Source organism: Malaya genurostris, unplaced genomic scaffold (assembly GCF_030247185.1).
Source record: "Malaya genurostris strain Urasoe2022 unplaced genomic scaffold, Malgen_1.1 HiC_scaffold_23, whole genome shotgun sequence".
In the NCBI taxonomy this organism is placed as follows: Eukaryota; Metazoa; Arthropoda; class Insecta; order Diptera; family Culicidae; genus Malaya; species Malaya genurostris.
The window spans coordinates 13,439-28,778 of NW_026682653.1; the positions used below are offsets into that span (position 1 = coordinate 13,439).

The window sequence follows — 15,340 nt, forward strand, 5'->3', positions numbered from 1 at the left end:
AAGCATGTTTTTTATTGTTGGGTGAAAAGTACTGTATCGATTGAGTAGTTTTCACTCAACAGTTTAGTTTACTTCAATAAGTTGCTGTTGGGTGAAAATAATTTTGTGTGTTGCATGGAAGAAACTATCGGTCAGATTTGGAGCATTACTCTCACGGTCGAATCTCTAAATATACGTGCTTTTTGTTTATAGGTACAACAAGCTTTTGAAAGGCTTCAACAACTTTGGATTGATGCTCGATTGTAAATGGAGAGATGTGGAAAACAGTGAGATTTTGTTTAAATATTTTTATGCTCGTAGCTTCAAATATATGAAATATATTTTTACCGTTTCAGAGTATGTGAGAGGAACATTGCGGATACTGAAAAAATTAACTAACCGTGGAATTAAACGTACAGCAGATGATGATAAATTATCAGTCGAAGAGATTCTGGCTACAGCTTTGATTAAATGAATACAGGTAATGATTTCTGATTCTATTTTCAATTTTTAACAAGCATATTGTGATGCATTTTTTTTTCTTCTCTTAGAAAGTTCCTGGCAAAACAGACTACGAGGTCGTCAAACAATATAGTGAATTAGCATGCATGCCGCACATTGTATGTGTGGCACCGGTATTTAAGGAAGGACCTATGTTTATTGTATTTGATAAAAATATTTTGCCTTGCGGTCATCGATATATAGAGATTATAGACACATTTTTCAAAATTTTTGAAGTTAAGAAAATTAAGAAAATTATTCGATTTTGTTAGTTTCTTTTTTAAAACAACAATAGTCTGTAGATCTAATACTGTTGCAGCTCTAATTGCAAAATACAATGAACATGAATTCCCATAAATGTGCGAACAGATTTAATTTTCATTACATTGTTGAAATATGTAAAATGATAAATATTGAATAAATAACGTAATCATAGTTGACATCATTTTTTGCGTTTAATTTTATTTTTCAAACCATCGAACGAAAACTGAAATCAAATTACCCAAGCTGATTTCTATATCGCTTGCGTAGTTTCTACCTAATCAGTACTATTGACGCTTTTACTCAAAAATAAGTAAAACCCATTTTACCCAAAATTAACTTCCTGCACACTGAGAAAAAAGATATAGTAATCGTAACCTGTTTTTCATGGTCAATTCAACTATACGCTTAAATAGTAGCAACGACAATGATATTAGAATATTCACCATCTATATTGTATAAAGTAATAGATAACAAAGTCAACAACTTGACTAGACAATTTGTATTTATGACTTTTATGGCGTGGTCAATATGACAATGGTTGTCATCTTTAAAAAATGAATAAATAGTTAAAATGACAATCAGAAGCGAGGCTAAATTGTTCTTGAACACAATAATTTCGAGAAGCAAAATAGTTATTGTTACCATATAAGTATGTTCTTTGGAACAATATAAGAATGTTAATGAGATTTAATATAAAGTTGGCTAGACGAGTGTGAAGTATGAAAGCACTTTTCATGTTGTTTGCATCAACAGAATATATGTAGGAAACTCATTATCGTATAGTTTTTTTTTTTCAATCGACTATGTATTCCATTTTTGTTGACAACAGTAATAAGCGCATTTACTTCATAATCGGTATATGAAGATTCATTGTAGCGTTGACGTTGACAACAAAATAGTGATAGTGCTTTATTAACATTGGCTTTGGTATTGTAGGTAAGTAAAGTAAGTCTTGTAGCTTATCTCGCTTCTGTAGTTGAAATTGAATTTTTCAACAATTCGCCGACAATGGCTTTGTTTTTCAGGGAATTCACATAATTATGCAAATGCGCGTCTCGTAATCAAATCATTAGTATATTTCGGTCGTAGACAAACGGAATCAAGCGCATCATAAATGCAATAGCAAATCAGGTTGCCTTCCTGTATCCTAATGGCTCGAAGCCGACGTAAATTATAGCAAAATAACGATGGCGGGTGCTGAAAGGGCTGTATGCTGGTTTGCATGTTGACTCGGCTGTTGATTATGTTCGAGCTGCTCCAGGGAAAACCCTACCGGAAAATCATCTAGCTCTCTGGAACAGCTGCTAGTAAATAATGCTTCTCCGCTTCAACGTTGCTTATGAAAATTTCACGAGAGAACGCTGGAATGAGTGGAACAGTTTTGATCCGATGTCACCACTTGAGTTTCCCAGAAGGATTATGTCGATCTACGGACGTGAAACTCCTATCAAATGGTTAGTGAAATACGCTGAGCCATCACGGCTAGACTAAATATAACTTTAGTTTTTTTTTAGAATTTGACATTTCTCCCACCTACTTGTATGTACAAGATTCGATGTGGACTTGCTTGAGGGTACCATGCTTGCAAAAAAGGCGATCTGAATTGAGCAAACATCAGCAGTGGAAACAACAGTGGTGCGGTGGCAGTACTACGGATGGTAGCGATTTACACCTCAACATGACTCCACGATGATTTATGTTACTCCGAGGTGTCAATGTAAGCAGCGACGTTATATCAATACTATTGTAAAAAACTATTTGAAAATAAAATAAAAATTACGAAATTTTGGGTTTTGTACAGAAAATTAAATTCATGTACCCTTTAAACATTTGTGCATGGTTTGCTGAGCATCACCATTGTCGTTTCATCCACTATTTTGAGTTTCGAAATAACTAGAAGTGAAATGTTAAAAATACCATGGCTCTGGTTTCAACAAAAAGTACAATGTAAAAATAGATGCCAAGGTTACGGTAACCATTCCCATTGTAATAGTTATTCATACAATTCGCTGTTCAATATTACTGTTCTAGGGCCGAAACCGAGTATAGTAAAAATGAACTTGACTATTGTTGTAATCATCCGATTTGATAGTCAGTTGAAAACCACTATACTCTCATGATCAAATTGACCCTCCCATATAGTAACTGTTACCATAATATTTTTCTGAGTGCACACAACCCCTCTATGGAGTGAAACGTACTTAAAATTAGGTAATTTTTTGGCAGCGTGTAGAGAAATTGCTGCCAGCAAGACACACGACGTAAAATACACTGGTGGCGTAATAAGACAGTTTTGGTTGTGTTGGTAATTTTCTCACGAAATTAAGTATGGCGCGCCGGGATTCAAGCATGTAAACATAAACAAACGACCATTTCAGATCGGGATTTCACTTCTAAGTTACTCCAGTTGTCGCGCAGCCTGGCGAATCTTTGGCACTAATTAAAAATCTGGACATTTTTTCTTCAATGGCTTGCAAGGTAACGTCGAAATATAGAAAATTGTACACACATCCGATTCTGTTCATTTCGTTGGAGGAAGGATTTGGCGGATCGCACTGTGGTATCTATTACAGTTATTATGGATAATGGAGTGATTGTGCTGTGGGTGGCATTTCAAATGCAGGTGATGAAAACGATTGAAACATCCCGGAACAAAACACAGCATTTCACTGTCAATATTTTCGCAAACAGAACCAACTCTAAATATTTTCATAAAAGCAACTCCCGGAACGTCATTTGTTTATGTTTTTTCTTCTTCACGTCTCTCTGTTATTCCAAAATAAAATGACAACCGCACTAACAAATAGAAAAACGTGATCACCAGGGTATTTTACATCGTGAGCAAGACATGCTTCTGACCAGAGATGCCAGATATTTTCATAGAAAATCTGTATTCTTTGTATAAAAAATCTGTATTAATCTGCATTCAGTAATAAAATGAAATTCCTACAACAAAAATGATGATAAAAGATGTTATTCCAATAGATTGTGGTTGTAGGATGGTAGATTTAATCAGTCAATTCAACGACGAAGTTTCATAGTTTTTTATCCACTATTGAATTGCAATTCCATATATTTATCTAGTTTAAAATTGATGACTTTATAATTTGACATGGAATTTCAACGCCCAATATGCAACGTCAAGTCGGTTCATACAACTCCCAGTTTGACAGTAAAGTTTCATGATGCCAATACTTCCTTAAATAAAGTACTGTCTCTGAGCGTATCCAAAAAATCATCTTTTCTGTTAGTTTTTCATTTATTTCGCTTCTCCAATATATGTTTTCACTCAGTCATTGAAAAAAATTGAATATCAGTTCAAATTGGTTTCAAATTATAATATAAATGGATTTCACAGATTTTCATATTAATTTGTGATTTGTCCGTTGATTGATAGACTTTTATATCGTCACTGGAATCGAATACTAAAAGATAGCTCAGACAGAAAAATTAAATTTGTTCTTTCTTACTTTTTGTGACATCTGTGTAAAACTATATAAAATCTAGAAAATCTGTATAAAACCTGTACTCTGCATTAAATCTGTATGCGTATGTAGAAATCTGTATAATACAGATAAATATGTATAAATGTCATCTCTGCTTCTGACTGACTTTTTTCAGATTTACAGACCCTGTCTGCAGATATTTGAAATTTTTACCTGGCATCTCTGTTTCAAACAACAAAACCGGAAATCAGGGATGGCAGGCAGCGTTGCCAGGTCATATTTGTCAAAAAACTATCTACACGCAGATAAATTGAGCTTGTTTACAATCACAAAACAGTCAGTAGATTTTAAAATATGATTTCTGTTGATTTCAAGCTAGAATATGATTGTTTTGAACCAATTTCTCCCTTGTACATCAACAATTATATCTATTTGATTTGAAGACAAATACTCATCCTGGCAAACGAAAAACTGGTTTATTCCGGCAGATTGTATCGTTGAAATGAATCAGCCATTTATTACATGTCAACAAAAGTTGAGTTGAAGTTATTTCATCTATGATATCATTTGTGTAATGACAACTAAGTTTATTGTTTGAATTAATCATATCAGATTTGTTTCTTATAAACCAGAAATTTTTTCCCCGTGGATAATCAAAAAAGTTTGCACGTGTTTTTGAAGGAGGTTTCTTTGAGGTGTTTTAATAGTTCAAGTGTATGTATGGATAATTAAAAAACTTCACTAAACTTGCATAACATTACATAACACGTTTTTTACAGATGCATACAGATTCTATCTTGACCAGATTAATGGAGCACCGAATCATTGATTGTGGCATTTGAAAAATTTGATCGACAAAAGGGCCCACATGCCGTTGAAAGAAATAGACAATTTCAAATGGATAAAAATCGTAAAAAATTATTTTTTAAAATTACCCTGAAAATTAGTTTGAAAGAAATCTCTTTTTAAGAATAATGACAAACAAAACTGTATGATTTTAACAAACAAAAGCGTATGTTGAAAAACTAATTATTTTAGGTTCGAATCTTATCGTTCATTTCAACTGCCAAGTTTATAAATTCAAAGAACTAATAAACTTATCATTATCTAAAGCTAGTTCATTTTAAACTTATTTTGAAAGTTAAATTTACCATGGAATCGTTTGTCAAGAAATTGACAGGAACGCGCAAGTAAAATATTTGTTATTTCTAACAAAATATTTCTTGAAACAAACTAATGCACTGAGCAAAATCAAATATCTTGTTTTTTTAGCTTCAAGCAACAATATTTGCAATTTATAATCAGATTTTCATTGTTCAACGAAAGCATCCACAAATGTATATTTGTCAAAGACAACCAACTTTTTAGAGTAGACAAATAGCACAATCGAATAAAGCACGAGGTTTTGAAAACCAAGGCGTTGATTAATACAAAATATAAATGAAAAGGAAACATACTAAGCACAAAATAACCATTATGTACGATCCGTCTTCTTCCGTCACAGTCAATCTCCGTCACTCGCACCGTCAACATTAATTACATGCATTCTTATGGAGCCAGTCACACGTAACGTCACCGTCACGGAACGTCTTGACGTACGGAGCGTGTGAACGTTCCGGTAAAGAAAGTATTAAACTAATTTTGACGGAAGCTGACGTTCCGGTGACGGTGGCGGAAGGAGGCGGATCGTCTGAATTGTACATTATGTCGAATAAATAGCACACGCTTAAAAAATCCGTGCAAGTTGTAGCCGATGATAGATTACATACGCATTATCAATATGAATTCATTATGACTGAGGTTTTCTTAATAAAAAATAACAAAATTGTCATTGTAACGGTCAATTTAAAATATATTGTTTCCTGATTTGTGGTCTCGAAGGGGTTGAATCGATGCGAATGACAGTTTCGCTATCTTTGCGGCATTTTGTCGTTATCGTATCACATCGCAATTTTTTCTAGCTGACAGTGAAAATCACTATATATATAAAGATTTTTTATTCAGGGTAATACAAATTTTATATGAAAATATCTGGCATCCCGGTTCACAGTCGCGCCCGCATGAGCATGGCTGCTAGACGGCTGACTAAACGCCGCCAGCGGGCATAATTCGGCTGGCAGCCATTCCAGTGACCTCTCCGCTCTCAAACGATACAACCGTATCTACCAGGATTTTTCAACATCGAAATTTTTGACATTTTCAACGAAGGTGAACGGATGGAAACGCTCGGCTAACTAAGATACAGGCGACTTTGTTTTGCCAAATTTGATTTGACAACCGTCACTGAATCAATTTTGGTAGCCGTCTGGGGGCCATGGCCGGGCGGGTCTTAGAATTACAAAGAAGCATAAAGGGCGAAGCTGTCATTCCATTTGTTTACGTAAGTTTCGCCCTCCGTGCTCCATGCCAACAAACAGGGCGATACTTCGTATGCTTGTATGACAACGGAAAGAGCGATTATAAGAAATTTCGCAAGTAGGATAAGAGTTATTGATTCCGAACTTTTCTGAATCCGTGCACGAATGGTTTTGAAAACTCATTTTGTTAGTTCTGGAATTTTAAGTAAAAGGAAATTATTTCTGGAGGTAGTGGAATAGATAATGGATTTGTAACACGAGTAATGTACGACTCAGACGAACCGGCTACTTCCGTCACCATCAAGATTAATTACACGCATTCTTATGGAACCATTCACACGTAACATCACCGTCACGGAACGTCTTGACGGACGGAGCATGAAAGAAAGTAATAAACTAATGTTGACGCAAGCTGAAGTTCCGGTGACGGTGACGGAAGAAGCCGGATCGTCTGAATCTTGCATAAAACGCTGATGGGGTTGCCAGTTTTTGTTCGCTATAATTTACAGATTTAAATTTTAAAACTTACGTAAATTATGCCTCTAGAACTAGAACACATTTTTCAAGCCTATCAAGTACGATTCTGAAAAATCAACCATTTTATTGTCGTGAATTCGATCAAATTCAACCAAAGGAAATGTTAAAAATAGTTTTCGATGAGTAAATGTTTTTCGCTCTAATCGAAAAAAGCTTCAGGTAATTCATTTTTCACGTTCAACATGTCCAAATTTTATGATCCATTTCACCAGGCCAGAAGATAATCGTTGCTCTCTACGATGCGCAATTCCTTCTTGAAAATAATTGCACAATGCGGTAGTATTTTTCTTACCGCTTGAATTGTTTCCTCCGAACGGGTACCTCTAAAATGAAGCTGACTCAAATTGGGAAAAAGTTGCAACATGCTCAACAGGTTGCTTGGTTCGAAATATTCGAGCTGAATTGAAATTATAAACTGAAAATAGATTGTGAATGAATTAGATTCTACTTACGTCAGCGTTGAGTTTCAAAATCCGAATAGAATCGAGACTAGTGCCGTAATGACGGGTATCATTCTTAAAGCCCAAGAAATCCAACCCCATCTCTCGCAATTGCGGAAGAGAGGCGAAATGAGATACCAAACTCGCTTTTATATGTTCCTAAGTGAAATCAAGTTCAGTATCGAAACAAAAAGCAATTTTATTTTGGGTCCAACCTCCTGTATGATCAATCGTTTGATTGGTAGATTGAAGCAAATTACTTTGTGACTTGCTAGGGTCCGCGTATTATTTCGTATATGCAAAAGCTCGAGTGTGATGAGTGCGGGACATAAAGTGGATAAAAAAGTATTCAATTTCGTTGGATCTGCGACATCAGCACAATAGAGCGTAAGCATTTGTAGCTTACTAAATGGACGAATGGAATGTTTTGAATCGGGAGTATGGATCGTTGCCCTCTCGATTCTAAGGCACTAGAAGAAAAGAACGAACACAATTAGCAGTCCTTCAAAAAAAAATATCGGTACCTTCAAACAACGCATTTCGCTGAGGCATCGGAAACAGTCTCCGGACAGATTCATTATATTAAAGCAAAGGCTCTGCAGATTACAACAAAACTGTGCTAAGCTTTCTAGCAACAGCATGTTGACCCTTATTTGAAGAGTAACGCTTTCCAATTTGGCACATCGCCGGAAAAACTTCGTGAACAAATTGAGCGACCAATTATTATTTATAATGATACCAAAGCCGTAGAAACGTAACTTTTTCAACAGCGGAAAATTCATTTCATAAACAGTTGTTAAATGGTCCGCAGAAAGAAATCTAACTGACAACTCTTCCAATCGAGGGCTAAAATGCTGCAGAATTTGTTGAGATCGCTCGAAATTAGAATCGATTTCTAAGTGCAAGCTAGTAATGTTCGGCGTCACTTTCCGGAAGTCAATTTCTAATAAACTTTCATCATTGAGACCCAAATACAAATCGCTCAAATCATTCAGTGGTTGAAAACTAATTTCGAGCCCAGATGGCTCTGATTCGTTCCACTCAATTGCAAGACGCTTCAGATTTGTACACAAAGTCGTAATTTTTGCTAGAAATTCGTGAAATCCCTTGCTTGAATTATAGGTAGAAATCTCCAAAATTTCAATCGTTGACGAAAATTTAGCCAAAATTTCCAACGGCCCATCCCAATGTACACAAGCCAAGGTACAACAGAGGAAAAAGTGTCGGTATGGTCTAGAACTGTCTAACAGAGGGCGATAGATTGAGCGTTCATCCAATCCCAAAACAACTAGTAACTCCTTCCAACGTAGAGCCAATCTGGACCAGAGCCGGCAAACAGTTGTTGCGGTTAGGCAGTCTTCTAATTCCAAATATGAGAAAATTTCCACCAGCATCTGCGTAAAAGTTTGATAAAATTTAGTTGCACTTAACAGTTGAATTTGAAAATTACTTCTTCCGGTAAATCTTCTATGGTCGTTGGCATGATGATTGTTATAAATATTCTTTGGAGTACTCGAATCCCAACGATTAACAGAACGCGTTGAAAATCAGAGATGCCAGGTAAAAAATTCAAATGTCTGCAGACAGGGTCTGTAAATCTGAAAAAAAATCTGCAGTCAGCAAGTATGGCTTGCTGGCAGCAATTTCTCTATAAAGTATGACATGCAAAACTGACTTGGCGAGCAAAAAAAAAAAAAAGGTCGCGGAAATTTCAAATTTTTCTGTAAATATAGACGAAAGTCAGCGAGAATTTCAAAAGTCTGTAAAAGTCTGCGAGAATTTCAAAAGTCTGCAAAAGTCTGCACAACAAAAAATGTCTGCAGCACTATACCCCAAATCTGCAGATTTACAGACAAATCTGCAGACCTGGCATCTCTGTTGAAAATACCCAAAATACAGTTCTTTCAAACAACAAAACCGGAAATCAGGGCTGGCAGACAGCGTTGCCAGGTCATTGTTTTCAAAAATCTACACTCTTACCAACCGCTACCTAATTTTGAGTCAAAACCTACCAAAAATCAACTAAAGTGCATCTCTCCAATTTTGCGTATCGAGTGATGACCTCAAAATTTAGGTAAATGTGAGTTTAGTACAAATGGTATGCCATAACAAAGCACGCTACCCATTTTTACCGATCTACTCAAAGTTTAAGTTGATAACTACCTAATTTTGAATAGCTTATAGAAGAGCTCGACAATGAGTGACTTCTCCTCAAAAACTAGGTAGCCATCCTATTCATTTCCAGTAATACCAGATTTCTGCTTGGCGTACAGTACAGCGTCTACCAAGTGGATGAGCCTCGCGACAGTAGATAACAGCACCATCACGAGCATCCAACAGAGAACAGTCCATATAACAAACTATGTGTTCATCAAGTAGTTGTTTCAAATAACCAGACAACCATTCCTCACGAAGAGGAATTCGTTTAATGATTTATCGGTATTTATACCCGTTTTTGAACTCGATACAGTAATACAGATATGCTCTCCTAAAATACCGATATTTCATTTTTCGTACAAATAGATACCAATTTTTGTGTTTAGTTGCATAGTGGCGAAGCAAGATGTGCGACCTTATTTTGCCCTCAATTCTTTAAACCGGTCCGCTCTCAATGCATTTATCGAGAGAAAGATGTAGTACAGATTGATTTTTTCGCCAAATACAGATATTTTAGGAAAATAGTTGGCAGCTCTGATGCAGAGGCGCTGCTTGTTTAGAGATGATACTTTCAGCAGCATCTGTCAAATCGGTAGGAATATCTTTAATTCTATCATCTTTTTAACGATTTCTTATATGAACGGGCAAATTTATTTGAAAAATCATAGTAGAAGTTGAAGAAAATGTTTTGACTCTGAGGTGCTATTGTTGATTTTAATTCATTGTGCGAAGACTAACTTTTTGATTAGTATGGAGCATTATACTTGGTTCAATGCCATTTTTCAAATGCTCGGAAATAACGATTAAATTATCTAAAATAAATCGTACTCGATGACCTAACATTCTTGTACTCGAGAAATCAACATTACACTGGTTTCTGTTCGAAAAAACCTAACCTTACCAAATTTCACACATTTCTGAAGATTTTTCATGATTAATCGTAGTTTACACTAAAACATACAAGTAGTAATCACTTTGAAATCGATTTCCTTCTACTTACTCTGAGTGTACTTTTATTGCTGATGTTTATTTGTATTATTGAATAAACGATAAAAGTGTTGCAAATCACTACTGCCGATATGAAAATTTTCGAAAGAATCCTCCTTTTCTTGGTTCCATTTTTCATTGACAAGTGTCGCTACCGGTAATTCAGCTTTGCGACAATGTGCCAATTGTGCATTAGGATGTATAAGCAAGTGATAGTTTCTCTTTAATCACTCTCTCTTTCGATTATTGTGATGTGATTAAAAAGATTTTCTTTGAGTTCACTATTCTTTTTGAAAGTCAAAAGTTTCGGGAATCATTTTATGCCCAAAAACTGTCTGCTGTATTTTAGGTCAACCGACAAGTTATTGTGAGAGAGTCGACCCAAAATTCACTAATTTTCATTGAAACTAAACAAGGTAAACGAGTAAAACAAATGTATTACTGTTTGTTTGTTTATGTTGCCATCAGCTGATTTGGATGGCGTCGTGACAGGGGGCCGATTCGAATTTTCTACCTGACATCTCTTGGTAATTAATAGAAGAGAAAGTAAACAAAGAGATACTGTCACTTGCTTATAAGCAGCCCTTACACGTGATTATTATTGTCAATCCAAAGTATTGTCAATACCGTCAATCCAATTGACTTGGTAATTTGAGTCCGCATTTTTCGAGAAAATCAAGTGTTTGGAGCTTCAAACACAGACTAACAGACAGGACACTCAAATTAGATTCTTCAATCATTTTAACGGTCATTTCGAATATTCCTTTATTTGGGACAGTACTCACATGTGTCATGATGGCGCCACGTTACCCTATAAAAAACATCCTGTCTGGCATCTAGACTGTGTTTATTTTTTTCATTTACCATCCGAGTTGCCATTCATACAGAATTACCTGTAATGTATTGATTTGTATACGTCCATGAGAATTTCATGCAGGATACAGATTTAATACATATTGCCAAAACTATATACATAATTGTGCCTACTTCTCATCCTCCAACGCAATACAAAATCGAACCCGTTTTGTTACAATATTTACTTGCTTCTCGTCTGCCGCCACTTAATTTCGGGTGAAAACTACCAACACAATAAATAATAGTCTAGATGAACAACGTTGAGTCAAATAAATGGTTACCTTCCACAATCGCGAAAAAGTTAAATATATTATCAACGTAATCCAATAATTTATTGTGACGATTCATTTTCAAATATTTTGATGAAATCAGGCATCCCTGCAAGCAGCTGATCGGTGTTGACAAACGAGGGGAAACCAACTAGTAAAAAAACTTGTACATAACACAAGGGGTGTTCAGATAGTAAATAGTTCGCGCAGTACAATATAGGTGGAACTAGTGCATCACGAAAAATTATTTTTATAAGAATTTACTCATACTGTCATGTCTGTTAGTCTGTGCTTCAAATATTGCAAATGAACATTGAAATATTGAGACATGAGTTCATTGCACATATTTGACAGTTTCCTCTCTGGAGAGAAAATATTGTCGGATTGATGAGCAGTTTTGATTTTTCGTCAATCCGATGAAGTTTCCACTACACGATCAAAAGTATTGTCAATACTCCTTGTATTGACAATAATATTGTCTCGTGTAAGGGCAGTTATACGCCCTATTGAAAAATCAACCGAGGTCTATGCCACTACCAGAGGTGCCAGGTTATTTTTTCAAACATTTGTCTCTGACTCAAAAATTTACCTGGATTTGTCTGGGTCTACTATATACAAGGAAAGTTTGACCGGGCTTCATTTTCAGTGAGCAAAAAAAAAAACAAAAAAGGTCTCACCACCTATCTGGTAAACTTTGAAAAATCCGGCAAAAGCTCTTGTTATTTATAGTATGTTCACATTAGCGCTTATATCAAATGATATATGGATATATCTGATGATATCTTGTGCGATATCACTTGATATCCCATACAATTTGATGTCAACGCGTATCACCATTTTAGCATGATATCCGGGATATCATGTACGGTATCAACACGGATAATGGCATTGAACGCCAGCGTTGCCAAGTCATTTTTCCAATAATCTGTATTCGCCGCCAAAATCTATCTGTGTTATATCGTTATCAGAATCTCGTCAACATAAGTTCACAGGAATGTCACCAAAGCTCATTTTGGTGAGCAAAAAAAAAAAAACAAAGGTCTCGTAGCAGCCTTTTCTTCTGGCTATCTATGCTATCAACGAAACTCGGTATTTATCTGTACGATCCGTGAATTATCGGTATTTTGGGAGTACATATCTGTATTGCGGTATAGAGGTCAAATATCTGTATAAATACCGATAAATCGGTATACCTGGTAACGTTGTTCAACGCACTCATTTATGAACGTCACTTTGAGAGTGACAATAAACAATCATTATAATTTCGAATTTTTCAACGCATACCGGTGTTCGGAGACCATTAAATGCAAGACTTCAATTATTGATTGAATTGTAGAAGAGAAAAGCAATATTATTGATCTTACTCTTGAAGGACTATTCACACATTTCAGTTCCGTGACGGTTCAGTGAAAGTGCCTTCAGTGAGCCGTCAGTGTTCTTTTTTTATCGGAACCCTTCCGTTCCGTTTCCTTGCTGTTTCCGTTCCGGCACAGCCAATACAATGACATACCGACTTCAGTGAAAATAAAAAATTTCGGTGACGACGAATTTTAGTTTGCCGGACGGACGCTACACTGACGGCGAGCTGCACTGAAACGGCACGGTGCCGGATAGGTGTGAATGCGCGCATAGAAAACGAATGAAATAATATCAGTATCCGTGCACGGTGTCGTGCCGGCACTGAACCGGACCGGATATGTGTGAATAGTCCTAATGGGAACATTTAATATGACAACTTGATTGTCAAACGATATTATTTCGATCATATGTGAACACTTCCACGTGATATGCATACCATCTCGGTATATCAAGTGATATAAGCGCTAATGTGAACATGGTATTAGCAAATACAAATTATAATACGGAATACTCCGACAAATTTTCGGGGACACATTTTTCGCAATGCGGTACATTGTCAAGAGACATTGTCAGCTTGACAATGTACTTTTGCAAATTTTCTATACAACTGGCAATGCTGAATGCAAAATACCAAGATTACCATAGATACTATTTATTATTCTAATAAACAGCGGTTTCTCAGAAAAATGTTTATTCGTAATACATTTTTTCATGTTGGGTAGGCAAAAATGTAGTATTTAGTGTCTAAAATTATATTTTTTATATTATTTCTAGCTCAGTGGGAAGAATGCTACGTTCAATGTAATGTGTAACAAAATCGTGCCTTTTAGTAATTTAAGATTTAACGTATACCAAGATAATGACCTGACTGACCGCCTATATTTTAAACTTTGAAGAAATCTTGCGCTTTCTGTCTCAATGTTTTCATCAATTAGAAACAAAATCTAATAAATGATTAAATACATAAAACATTAGACATAAGTTTCTTAAGCTCGAAATAAGGAAAACAATTAGTTTTTGTGGTGAGAAAATATTTCTTTGTGACGGTAGCTCATACATTAGGCTACCCTTACACGTGACAATATTATTGTAAATCCAAAGTATTGTCAATACCGGTAACTTAAGTCCGCATTTTTCGGACAAATCAAGCGTTTGAAGCTTCAAATATTGCAACTGAACATTGAAACATTGAGAGAAGAGTTCATTGCACATATTTGACAGTTTCTTCTCTGGAGAGAAAGTATTGTCGGATTGATGAGCAGTTTTGATTGTTTGACAATATTTTCGTCAATCCAATGAAGTTTCCATTACACGATCAAAAGTATTGTCAATACTCCTTGTATTGACAATAATATTGTCTCGTTTAAGGGCCGCTTTAGAGCAGATGCAAGAACCCCGCTTCTGATATGATTCCACATTTGACCCGAAACCATTGCCAGGCAGAAAATGACCGCCAAAAATCCCCACATTTGTTTGTTGTACAAAAAGTGCAAGTTGTTGCGTTGCAAGTACAAGTATCCTCCAACGAATGCGGTTAGCATCAGAAGAGCCATCGTCGCTGAATAATTCGGAGGCGGAATATGTTTATTTGAATATCGGTTCGCTCCTGTATCCATTTGCCGATCACTTCCGCCGAAATACCTACTCGGGTTTCCTTTCGCCGTAAAATGAATGAACACTGGCGCTGTATTAAATCGAAGCCTTTCGAACACATCAGATCCTTTGTCGAAATCGACCAATGCGAAAAACAGCTTATTCCCCTAAATAAAAACAAACAAACTAAATTCGTGTCGTAGCAACTACGATCTTCCGTGGTTTCGCTGCCAGATACTTTATATTTCTTCACGGTTATTCTGTCAACTCCAAACAGTAAATTAGGCTAGGCTAACTTGCTCAATCTATGAACCAAACATTTATGATCTGTTTGTATGGGACCTAGGGGTATTATTATTTGTATTTGGTATTAGAGCGTCTGGCGAAGCGAGAAAAATCTGGCATTTTCCAGAAAAATCTGGCAACCTGGCAACGCTGGCCACCACGTGCGAGAAAACGCAAAGCATGCTGAGATAGGAACCGATGTACGAATAAATTCACGTTCGTCAACAAAATTGACAGATCCAATTATGACTCTTTATTATTCAAACCCACGGATCAGTCGTGGAGGATAGCAGAAAAAGAATCTGCTATTT

At 36.0% G+C, this 15,340-nt stretch overlaps 1 pseudogene; it reads left to right on the forward strand.

Annotated features, from left to right (window-relative positions):
- The first annotated feature begins 130 nt into the window (after window positions 1-130).
- On the forward strand, window positions 131-4,570 carry LOC131439959 (uncharacterized; annotated as a pseudogene).
- The last annotated feature ends 10,770 nt before the right edge of the window (window positions 4,571-15,340 follow it).